Source organism: Miniopterus natalensis, chromosome 3, assembly GCF_054644295.1.
Source record: "Miniopterus natalensis isolate mMinNat1 chromosome 3, mMinNat1.hap1, whole genome shotgun sequence".
In the NCBI taxonomy this organism is placed as follows: Eukaryota; Metazoa; Chordata; class Mammalia; order Chiroptera; family Miniopteridae; genus Miniopterus; species Miniopterus natalensis.
Genome location: NC_142083.1, coordinates 13,346,252 through 13,359,342, shown reverse-complemented (window position 1 = coordinate 13,359,342; position 13,091 = coordinate 13,346,252). Strand labels below are relative to the sequence as shown.

The 13,091-nt window shown below is 40.1% G+C and overlaps 1 pseudogene; it reads left to right on the top strand.

Moving 5' to 3' along the window:
- Positions 1–481: 481 nt before the first annotated feature.
- Positions 482–852, top strand: LOC107546338 (small ribosomal subunit protein eS25-like; annotated as a pseudogene).
- Positions 853–13,091: the final 12,239 nt, after the last annotated feature.

Sequence of the window (13,091 nt, the reverse complement as noted above, 5' to 3'; positions counted from 1 at the left end):
AAAGAAAAAAGCTTTGAATGTCACATTTACATGTTTCCTTAAAAATCTATATCGGCAAACAAAGCATGAAAACCAATATTTACATTGAAAAGTCTGTCTGCTCCACAAATATTTTCACAAAAATTTATGGGTTATATTAAGAAGTGGAAAAATTTGTATCACAATTTAGTTGAAAAGTTCACATAAAAATGGTTTCTTGTGCATGAACCAAACCCTTTCCCTGTGCATCGCAACTTCATCCATGTTCTTCCAAAGCCAGGTTCTAATGGCCTAACTGGTCTTCTTAATGCTCTACACTAGAAACTTGTCTGTTGACTATTGTCTTTGTAGAACCTGCTCATCCAGAATCACTCAAACAGTGAAATAGCCTCAGAATTGTCTCATCGCATGCTTTCTCCAGGAGACACACTTTAATATCATCATATTTTATTTAAAAATTTGTTCTAGGCAGCAGGGATGGCCCTGCTCTCCGAGTCTCGCCATGACACTCAAGGACTACAAGAAGAAAGGTGCTGGAAAGTAGGCCAAGAAAGACAAAGAGCCAGTGAACAAATCTGGGGCAAGGCCCAAAAGAAGTAGTCCAGAGGCAAAGTTCTGGACAACCTCAATAACCTGATCTTGGGTGACAAAGCAGCAGATGACAGACTCTGGAAGGAACTTCCCAACTCTAAGCTTGTAACCCCAGCTGTTGTTTCTGAGAGACTGGAGATCTGCAGTTCCTTGGCCAGGGAAGACCTGCAGGAGCTCCTCAGTAAAGGACTTATTAAGCTAGTTCCAAAGCACAGAGCTCGAGTAATTTACACCAGAAACACCAAAGGTGGGGATGCCCCAGCTGTTGGAGAAGATGCATGAACAACAGGTCCTGCCAGCTGTACGTTTTGAAAAATAAAACTTGATTAAGTAAAAAAAAAATCAGTTCTCTTTGTATTTGCCTTAGATGTCTTTGCTTTTATGATTTCTGTGTTGCCATTTTAAAACCTATACCATAAAAATCACCTCACTTAGGGAACTTCCAAGTTTTTTCTGGCTCCTACATGTTTCTCTGTATAAATTTTATCTATTAGCTCTTTATTAAAACTGAATTCACCATTTTAAGCAATGCACTTCACATTTTCAAATAACCTGACATAGTAACATTAGAAAACGATGCAATATTTAAAAGGAAATTTGGATTGAAACAGATTCCGTTTGGTCCAGTTATGTAGCCTCCCGAGACACAATTTCCTGTGTCTCACACTCCTGCAGAGGAGATAGTTCTGCCTCAGAGAATTACTGTGAGGATTAAATTACATAGTGCAGGCAAAGTGCTTAGCAGAGTGCTTTCATGTAAAAAAAAAAAAAAAAAAAAAAAAGCTAAAATAAACTAACTATTCTTATCACTTACTATAAATAGCAATACCTTAAAAATCTTATGTAAGAGAAATAGCTCCAAAACCACCTTTAGCTTTCTATTTATTTCAGATCTAAAAATATCAACTGAACAATGAGGCTCAACTGTAGACACCTTTAAACTCAAAGCATAAAAATATTATTTTTTCTAACAAGTTGCAACACACTACATTTATTTTGAATGCTCCTTAATGAGTTTTTATTTTAGATGACTTGAAAAAAAATCTTTAAAATATTTCAGTTTGTCTAGGCTGCTGGGGTGGTGGAGGGTTGGAGCAAAAAAACAAACGAGAGAGAGAGAACTCAGGGGCATGGACAAGAGTGTGGTGCTTGTGGGCGAAGGGAGAGGTAGAGGGGTGGAGGTGGGAGGGCACAGAGGGAATACATGGCGATGCTCTTGTGAGGTCCTAAAGTTAATGCTTTTTGTTGTTGTTGGTGGTGGTGGGTGGGTGGGTGGGTGGGTGGGTGGGTGGGTGTGGGTGTGTAGCTAAACTGATCCAGTGTTTCAGGGACAGAGTTTACATTAAAATTTCCAGAGAACTGTTGAGTGGCCTTTTCAACCCGTCCCGTCAGATGGGCGCTTGGTGGGCTGAATGACTCCTCCACAGTTCACAGCTCACTGCTCTTTCCTTCTGAGGATGAGAGATAAGCCCTCACCTGCTCGAGAGGAAATTCCATGCAGTTCTTTCTTTTGTATTCCAAACTGCTTCCCTGGCATGTTACGTGCAGTTCCCTGGTCAAATAATACGTCTAATTGAACACACGAACATACTTCTATTCTTGAGCACTATCGAGCTGCTTAATAAGGAGAGTTAATTGTGAAGTTTGGGGATTTTCCTTATAATGCCCATTTACAATTATGATAAAGTAAACACTGTGTGACTTTTTTCTAAAGATATCTTTTTCCGTTCTTTCTTTCTCCCTTCCTGTATTCTTTCCTACCTCCCTTCCTTGTTTCCTGACTGTTTTCTTTTTTTTTCTTTTCTTCCCTCTTTCTTCCCCTTTTGCTCATATTTTATTTTATTTTTGTATTAATTATGCTACTGTTTCTTAGAAAATTATTACAAATTAAGAAATTTTAACTATTATTTTTCTCCTGTAATAGGTGGCCAAATATCACATTCTATGTCAGTGACTGTCTGCTTGTTTTGAAAACAATTTACTAAAATGTCACAGAAATACATATAAACTATCAGCTTCTAAGTTACAGGAGGAAAAAATAATCTTATTTATTTAGTAAAATCCCATTTATTTTTCTAAGTTCTTATATTTTATTTATAACTCACTACTTCTGCAACGCTACGTCGCTTTCTCAGGAAGCCCACACCCATTTGAGATGTAATTAAAACTCACTTGGTGTCATAAAGTGAAACTGCTCAGCCCAACCTTCTTGCCCCTTTCTGACAGCTTAAGTGACGCGTGTATATTCTGGGGATTTTCCAGAGCCTTCTTAAATAAACTGCAGCAGTTGTTTCCTTGTGAAAATTTACAATCTGGAGATATTTTGCCTTGCTTTTACCTTCTCTCAAGAGAAAGTAGACAGCAATTCAAGAAACTGTGAGCTGAGACTCCCTAATTGTGCCCGTATATACCCAGGCTAATCATAAATTCTAAGGAACTGGAGAGATGATGCCTACTTTGCAAATCATTGTGTTTATCTTTCCCAATATGCCATCACTTGTTTCTATTAACAAGATAACTTTTCTCCAAATGGGAAGGCTCTCTGGGTCTATTAAGGATATAAAGGTGCACAGTGTCATTAGGACAATAGTTACATCTGAAATAGCAAATATTTTTTCCACATGTGTGAAACATGCAAACTCTTATTTTGCCCTCTGTAAAACCAGAACAATTTCTGCTCATTCCAATCATCCCTCTAAGTTCTTAATTATATTTTCTTGCTTTTGGGGTAGAGGAATTATGCAGATAAATACCCCGTGTAACAAAATGTTAATTTTGTTGTAGCTATAAGCTAGATAATTTTGGTCATGAGAAGAGCAAGTAAAGTAGATTTGGCAGAAATTAGAGTAGTCCCGACTCAGCAGTGACCGTACACTAAACCGAACTTCTGTTGTAATCAAATCAGACAAACGAGATTTGGGTATAATTAGATCAGCATAATTAAATTCTCCGTCTCTTAGGGAACATCAAGATGCACATATGTAGGATTCATTATTTTTTTCCCAGTTGTAGTAATGAAACTCTATACCCAAGAAAAATTCAGATGGGTCTGCCACTTGACAAGAGGGGTTCTTATCCATTGACAGTTCTCAAAACTAACTTCCCAAAATACTAATTGTAGTGTTTACAAAGACACAGTTGCAAGATTTCCTAAGTTTTATTCTATTCTATGGTTTACTCACAGTTTTAAAGAATAAAGTTCTTTATACAAGGAGGAAAAATTAACAATCAGGAATTAAGGAAAGTACGAGTGCATTCTCTTTTGTCATCAGCTGGATTGGTCAATCCAAACCAAAAAAAAGCAGGGTTTCGATAACTCACTGGACGCATCTTATCTAAAGGGCACCAAAGGGGAAGGTGGGGGAAGGCAGGGGAAGGCAGGGAGAATGCTTGTCATGGGGCCTTTGGGGAAGGCCTATCAGAAACTCACATTTGCTTCTGACTCTGAAGGCTGTTATCTGGGGCTTGTACTTGCATGAGGAGGGTAATGTCAGTAAGGCCCATATAGGCTGCTTAGCCAAACAAAATGTATGGCAAGGCAGCAATACCATGGAGGAGCTTAGCTAAATTTTCAACAGTCATTCATTTTTAAAGTGATTATTCATATACCTGGATGGATATCTAACATGGTAAAGATGTGGAGAAAAGGGAACCCTTGTGCATGTTGGCAGGAGTGTAAAATGGTGTAGTCACTCTGGAAAACAGTATGGGAATTCCTCAAAAAACTAAAAATAGGCCTACCATATGACCCAAGAATTCCACAAAAACACTAATTCAAAAATATGTATGTACCCTTATGTCCATTGCAGCATTATTAACAACAGCCAATATATGGAAGTAACCCAAGTTCCCATCAATAGATGAATAGATAAAGAAGGTGTGGTATATATGTCTGTGTGTGTGTGTGTGTGTGTGTATGGAATAGACAATGGAATATTATGGAATGTTGCCCAGCAATAGAAAGAATGAAATCTTGCCATTTGTGACATGGATGGACTATGTTAAGGTCCATCCTTATGGGTATTATGTTAAGTGACATAATTTAGACAAAGATAAACACCATATGGTTGCATTTGTATGTAAAATTTAATAAAACAATAAAAATGAACAAACAAAACAAAATAAAAATAGATTCATAGAAACAGAGCCCAGAAAGGGGGGGCATATGAATAGGTGAAAAAGGTGAAGGAAATATAGTCAATAATATGGTGATAAATTTGTGTGGTGAGTGATGATTACTAGAATTAGTAGGGTGATCACATTGCAGGGTATGGAGCTGCTGCATCACTATATTGTGCACCTGAAAGTATTATAAAAAATATAACATTGTATACCAACTATACTTAAACAAGAGAGAGAGATACCTATCTGTAAATCATATTGTACCAAGTAATAAGGGAGTTCTTGATCCCAGGTAGACCTTTTCTATACTTGTCTTAGAGTTGATAGTCAAACTATGAGGAGAGAAATAGCTATTTTGAGTTGCTGCCTTAGGTATTTCAGTGTGACAAACCTGCTCACCAAATCTGGACATTTAGATAAGGACCTGAAGTCAGGATTCCTGACACAAGTTCCCACTTTGCTTTACCCAGGAAACTTTTTAAAATAATCACTTACAGCTGAGCCTCAGAAAAGTTAGTGGTCTCTGTCCCAACCTCCTTATGAGCAATAGATACTTACTACCCTGCTCTCCGTCTCCTGCTTGCTCATGACCTGGGACTAAGGACTGCCTTTATCATGGCTCATTTTGACCCTCCCACACTGTTTCTGGGATCTGCAAATAATAAATCTTGTGATTTAATTTCCTCTGTTCAAGCATATTGAAACTGTGCCTTCAATTAAAATGAACAAGGGGTTTTCATTTCCCCAAAGTGGGGGCTTGGATGCTGAGAGAGCTACCTGTTGATTTTGTGGGGTAAAGGCAGCTTGTGTCGCCTCAGTCAGCGGGTCATAATCCGAACATCCTTAATTTAACATACCAGCTACAGGTCTTCAGCACAACAGCTGAGGGGAAGTATCTCAGTGCCCATATTCTAAGTCTCCACACCAAAAGGAAAGAAAATGTCTGATATTATCATCAACTCTCTAAGTCAAACACAGTGTCTACCACATCAGATGCTGTTGAACCTGCAGGAACAAAGAACACTGCCCACTCGTATACTGTTACTAAAAGAAAGTGATACTAGGTAAATTTGCTGATGCTTTGTATGATCTTCCTGTTAAGCAACTAAGAGGCTTAGGTATACATTAATTTTCTAGTTTTTGTAGAGAAAGCATCAGAGAGATGATGCCCCAAATCACAAAGCATAGCTAAGAACTGGCTGAGTCAGGGCTAAAACAGAAACTTGCAGGATCCAAGTGCATCAATCTTTCCACTAAATCCTTCCACCTAGGAGAATAAAATAGTTGTGCAGGATTGTGTGGCTTCACTTCTCATTAGGACAAGAAACTTTCTTACGAATGTTCTTGTTTAGGGGTTACTTGTACTGTACACTGTTAAGTGCTGGATCAGCCCACCCACCACCCCCATCAAAATCCAATCATTAATAGAAACTTTGGACCCCAAAATATCCAGAACTTCACTGTCTTTCATAGAGGTCATAGAAATATTCTATTTCTCGCAAATTGTTATTCAACACTGGAAGAGTTAAACAACATCATCATCAGGCTCTATATCTTTAAATGTCATTTATAGAAAATAACATTGCTTAATTTTCTCTTTGAAAATTATATATGGTCTCTGAATTTTGGCAAATTTGAAATAGTTCAGTTGTTAAAATCTCACTAACACAATTATTTTTCATGGCGTTTGTTTGGCTCTTTCCCATTTGCAAGTGTGAAGCGAATTGCTATAAAACGCCTGTAGCATTGCTCTGAGGTTAAAATTGTAATGAAAAATTGGAAGATAAAAAAATCAGTCCAAATTTTTCTAGGCTTAGATAATTAGATGAAAAAATAGAGTGAAAATGAAAACCATTCCACCGTTAGCAATAATATGAACATTGTTTTACAACTTACTGATTCTAGGATTTTGAGGCAAACAGTGGATGTCAGTGTGGTGGCTCTTAGTGAGCAAGTGAAAGTAGGAAATGAGATAAGATGCAAAGTAGGCAAGAACCAAACTATTGATACCATTGTAATTAGCTTGTTATTAATAATAGGAAAGAAGCAAAGGGAAAACCAGGCATTATAGGCATGTCATTTAGGCAGCTTCACCAGGAAACTGCAACTTTGCACTCCCCAGAGAATCACCAACCTAATCCCTGCAAAACACTGGGGGAAGGTATCCAACAAAGAGAAGATAGATGCATGCCCAGTAAAATTTTGGTGACATAGGGAAGGCACTTGTCTATCCGTCAAACCTAGGGACAGAGATAGTTGGCTAGAATGGGCATGGCCACTACAAGCATGAAAAAATTTGTGAATACATAACCTCCTAAACAAAGGAGTTCCCTTTCTCCACTCTATCTAGTAGTGTTCTTGGCTCGCACTTGGCTTCCTTGTATTCGCCCATGTTTCCTCCATAGCCAGGTGGACCTCCAGACCCCACATACAATGGACTAATGGACTGCAACAGGGAAACACAAAGTAAGCTAGCCTGATGCTGGACTGTGCAAAAATGGAACGAAAACTCTGGACACTGGATCTAATTTTAGCTCTACTACAACCCTAGCTACACTCCTATGACTGGACTAAGGAAAATGGGACTTTGCAAACCTAGGGATGTAATGCCTTAAAGCTTTCTACGATACCTCATCCTCCCTTGCAAGTCTCAGAAAATTCTTTTTCTCAGGATATGGCAAGAAATCCACCCCCACTAGCAACCAGGGGAGATAAGGCCCTCTCTCCTCTGCTAACACTATGACTCCTTCTGGGTTCTGATGAGGAGCTTACATTTTACTCTAGGATTAAGAAGGCCAGTCAGAAAAAAGTTACACATAGTAGATTGAGACTATCTGATTGCATATTGAAATGAAAGTGTCCTTTGGAAAGGTCATTATTGACATAGGAATTGTTTCAGTGAGTGGCCTGGGAAGAGTGAAATGTGCATTGGAATGGGTTGCTCTGTGACTGGTGGGGAGACAGCAGGTGTGGAAACTCCTCAGATGTTGATTTATGAAGAAGCTCAAAAAGTGACTAGTCCTATGAATGATATGAATCAAGGAAAAAGAAAAACTCTGCTTGTGTGCATGTGTGTGTGTATTTATGTATGTGTGCAAGTGTTAAAATGGGGGATGCTAAAGCATGTTTTGGGGAATTATCTGGTATAAAGTATTGATCATAAAATGCAATGTAGTCTATAAGAATGTGAGAAGACCTGAGACGGGAAGCACAAAGAACAGCAGCAAAAATAGGTACAGGTAGAAGTGAATACCTTTTCAGGTGTATTTATTCAAGGATATATTTTGTAATTTTTCACCAGATATTTGATAATACCCATATTGCATCATATGGGTAAACTTTAGAGTCAGACAATCCAAATTTCATAATAAATTCAGGCAGTGGGTACCACACCTGTTGCAAATTGCTCTATAAGGAATTCATTCTTTTTTTCTCTTCTCCTCTTTCTGTACTGTTCTCAGTCACAGCTCTGTTTTTTAACTGCCCCAGATCCTTTCTTCTGGCTTTAATAAGGCCTATCACCAGAGAAGTCCTCAGCCTCTCAACGTATTCAGGACTGTTTTTTAATCATTTCATTTGTTTAAGAATGGATTAGAGGATATCACTTAAATTAATTACTGTTATAAAAACAACAGATTCTCATGGATTAATATACTACATATCTAATGTTTAGTAGATGCCTCTTAAAACTGAGGTCTTACTAAAAATTATATAGATCTAAAGGCAAGGGTTTCCAAATATACTGAAATTAGGAGGTTTAATTAAGAAAAATTTTTATCTTCCCTGGGATGGCAAAATGATGATGTATTTCTAAACTTAATTTATATGTAGATTCAACACTTCAATACACTCTGGGAAGTCAGTATTTGTAGAGTGATATTATTACCATGGGTAGAGGTCCTTGTCCCCACCTGTTGCTTGTGGGAGTGAAATTCTTGTGATATGCCAACAAAAAGAATTTTCTGAGACTCATACAAGGAGGATAATGTATTGTAGAAAGCTTTATCTCCATGGAATTATACCCCTGACTATCCAAGGTCCCATTTTTCTTTGTCCCACCAAGGAAGAAGTCCCATTTTGCCTTTAACAGGGCTAAGATCAGAGCCAGTGTCTAGAGTTTCCATTCCATGTTAGGGCATAGTCCAATACAGCATCAAGTTAGCTTAGTTTCTGTTTCCCACTGCAGTCCATCAGTTCATTGCATGTGGGGTCTACATGGCCCCATGGCTATGTGCCTATGGAGGGAACACAGGGGCAGAAGCAAAGCCAAAGGAACCAGAGACCTGAGAGAGCCAAGAGCCAAGAGAGCAGAACTCCTTTGTTTGGGGCATTATATATCTCCGAATTTTTGCAGGCTTGCATTGGCTCCACTTCTTCTAGCCAATTATTTCTGTTCCCAGGTTTGATTGGCAAGTACCTTCCCTAGGTCACCCCAACTTCATTAGGCATACATCCATCCTTCCCTTTGCCCAGGCCCTTCTCCCAATAATCTGCAAGGGATGGGCCTGTGGTTCCCTGGGGAGTGTGAAACTGCAGATTCTTGGTGAAGCTGCCCAGATGATATACCTATCATGTCTGGCTTTCCCCCTCACTCCTTTCTTCTTATTAATAACTAGCTAATTACAACAGTATCAATACAATAAGTGCACTTTGTTAAAGATATATAAAAATTAGAACAGTAATAAATCTATTGAAAATCATTTATAAAGTTTTTAAAAAAAATATGATCAGATACTTTTAATTTTGTAATTACATTGTATAGGATTGATGGGAATGTATGAGAATATTTTGAAAACACATGATTTTTTTGTTTGTAGTTAATAAATTTAAATGTTCAGGCAGCTATTTACTATTCCTTTAACAGAAATGCATATATATATTTTATATACATATATATGTATCTTTCATAATTATATACACACACATATGCATATACATATGAGGGATATTTGTGTTGTATGTGTGTATATAAACACATACATACATATATACATGTATATATACACACATAAAGCACAGATATATACATACATATATACATATGTAGAATGCAAAATGTTTATATAATATTTTAAAAATACATAGGTCACTGCATTTTATGTTAAAATTTAGTATGTGCTTATATCAATCTGTCAAGGAATTTTATTACAGTGTATACTTTGTAAAAACTTAATGGCAGAGAATACAATCACTTAATTTGTTGAACATCTAAAAAAGATAACATCTTTTTCAATGAAAGTAGAAGAGATATTAAGGAAACACAGCAATTTCCTGAAGCAAGTATTGGAAATTAAGACCCTTGGGATGGAAAAACGGTGTCAATTACTTGTTGATCCTATCAGTCTTTAGCTTTGGGCAATTACTAGGGAACTTTTCTCTATTACTATCAATATTTTATTGCAACTGTCCTTAAATTTTGTTTCTATTTATAATCACATGCCTAGATGTGCTATCGACATTATGCAATAAAGACTAGGAAATCAATAATACCCCAATGTAAAACACAAAGTTCAAGTCTCAGATAAAAGTTCTTAGTTATACCTTATATATCTTGTGAATTATGAAGAAAACAGAATGGTAAGTTCTCTTTCTCCTCAGTTTCCTCCCAACTACAGAGCAAAATCTAAGAATATTTTTTAATTGTTTTAGAAGCACTGAGACAGATCAGTAAGGCAGGACCAGTAGAATAAAGAAACAGACAGACAGCTGAACAAATTGACAATTTGCAGTCAAATACAGAAGGTCACCTCCCTAGAGATAACATCCAGGCCTCAGCTATATTTCAGCTCCAGGCCCAGAAAAGCAGCAAAACCAAGTGGATGAAGCCAGGACCTGCTGAAATGACTAATGACCCCCTGCCCCGGCGCTGACCAATCAGTAGAGACCATGACCCTGAAAGAGCACACCTGGAAAACTGATGAATATTCTGCTGAAACCCTCCCCTGAGATCTCAAAACTAATTATGCCCATTGTTTTTGACTGTGTGAAGAAAAAGACATTTCTGTTGGAAATGTAGATTCCTACCATAGTTTTAGTCAGCAACTAAACAGTCATCAAATTACAGAGAAAGATTATAGGTCAAGTAATTGTATATTTAAGAAACTGTAAGTGAAATTATTGCATATCCAATGAAAAATGTATAGAAAGGTGACAATCGGAACACTTTATATCATATAGATCTCAATGAGAATGAATAAGAACTCTAAAGCATCAGATAAAAGATGCCCACAGAATACTTATTTTTTAAGCAAATTTTGGATCCTATCAATAGTGTAGCAGTGTCTTGGGACTGCTATAACAAATGGTCCCCAGCTTGGTGGCTTAAACAACAGATATGTATTCTACACAATATTGGAGGCCGGAAATACAAAGTGTTAGTATCATTGGGGCACAATCAAGGTGGTATCAGCAGTACACACTTCCTCCAGAGGCTCCATTCCTTGCCGTTGGAGCTTCTGGTGGCTATTGGCATTCCTCAGCTTTAGACTACATCACTACGATCAGAAACCAGCAGCTTCAAATCTCTCTCCGCCCATCTTCCAGTTGCTTCCTTCCCTCCAGGAGTCAAATCTCTCTCTCCCTTTCTCTTACAAAGAAGCGTGTGAGTGCCTTTAGGCCAAGGCCTGCCTGGCTAATCCAGGCACATCTCCCCATTGAAGATCCTTAGTTACCATTTGCAAAGTCCTTTTCCAAGAAAGGCAACATTTACAAATTCCAGAGATTAGGGCCTGGTATCTCTGGAGGCTGTTTTTGTTTTCTTTTTGCTTGTTTGTTTTTGTTTGTAGCGTATCACAAGTAATATGAGAACTTTAGAGGTAAAACACATATAAATGCTTACGAAATTTGGAGACATACCAAAAACTGTCAAGATATGTATCATTAGGGAGAACATATGCTAATACTGAGACATCTGTGTCCATGAATTCTATTAGCAATATTAAAACCGTATCTTGGAGAGACAACAAGATGGCGGCGCAGGTCACAGCTGCACCTGCCGCCTCCCGCAACCACATCACAATCACAACTAAAATACAGAACCACCATCACTCAGAACCTCCTGAGGTCCGGCTGAACAGAAGCCCCACAACCAAGGAGCTGAAGAAGCACCGAGCCCGGGAGGAGGGGCGGAGACGCGGGCGGGTCGGGGCTGAATCCAGGAGACGCAGCCATGGGCCCACACCCAGTGCCGCGGGGTAAACCCAGGAGGACAGCTCCACGGCGGAGGTTTCCCAGAGGAGGGAGGGGTCCCAGCCCCACAGCAGGCCCCCAGCCCAGGGCTCCAGGGCCAGGAAGAGATGTCCCCACAACTCCGGGCTGTGAAACCAGCGGGGACTGTCCCTGAGGGTCCCGGAGGCTGCGGGAGCCCCAGCAGCTCCTCTAAAGGGCCCGGCACGGACTCACTCGGACGCTCCCTCTGAGCCCAGCGCCCGGAGCAGCCTGAAAGGACCCGGGACACTCGGGGAGGAACTAACCTGCCTGAAGTCGGGGTGAGAGGCGGAGGGCGGCTTCCTCCCGGGCAGAAGGGCTGGCAGAGGCCATGGCTCCTTTGGCGAGTCCTCCTCAAACACAGTCATCGCCATATTTGAATCGCCTGCACCTGACTCACACCTTTGGCCCCGCCCTGTGATTCCCGGAGGCCCCGCCCCTCCCCACCTGCAGCTCATCCAGGCTGTTTCCAGGGGCTTTTCTGTGCAAGTGGCCTCTCGAGCCTCATGCTTAGGACTTTTCTAAAATCTCTCAAACAAGCAGCAGCTGCCCCATGCGGCTTGATAAGTGGCCCCGGGCCCTGCACTAGCAGCAGCTGCACTGGCTCATAGCTTGGCCTCTCCTGGGCACCTCCAAGCCCAGCACAAGGAGCAGCCAACTACAGTTTGCTGTGTAGCTCATGCTGGGTGGCCCTGGGCAAGGCATTGGCACAGGCTGACTTTGCACCTCCCGGGAGGCCCCAGAGACAGCGCAACTGGTGGTCAGACTCGACCACGCTGGATTACAACCCAACACTCAAGGAGCACACCTGGTGAACACCAAAGCTCCACTGAAGTAAATCCTGCTCCATAGGGGTGTCTCCAGCACAGCAGCTCTCTGGCCGTAGTTGCAGCTGGTCCTCACAGCTGACTGGCCTGGGGGTCAATTCCTCCCATTGACGCCAACAGCAACCAAGGCTCAACTACAACAGGTCAGAGCACACAGCCCACACAGGGCAGCACCTAGAAGGCCCAGCTCAGATGACTGGGGAGGCTGAGCCTCTGGAACCTATAGGACACCTACTCCACAAAGCCACTCTACAAATTCCAGGAGACATAGCAGCTCTACCTAATACATAGAAACAAACACATGGGAGCAGCCAAAATGTGGAGGCAAAGAAACATGTCACAAAGGAAAGAACAGGAGAAATCTCT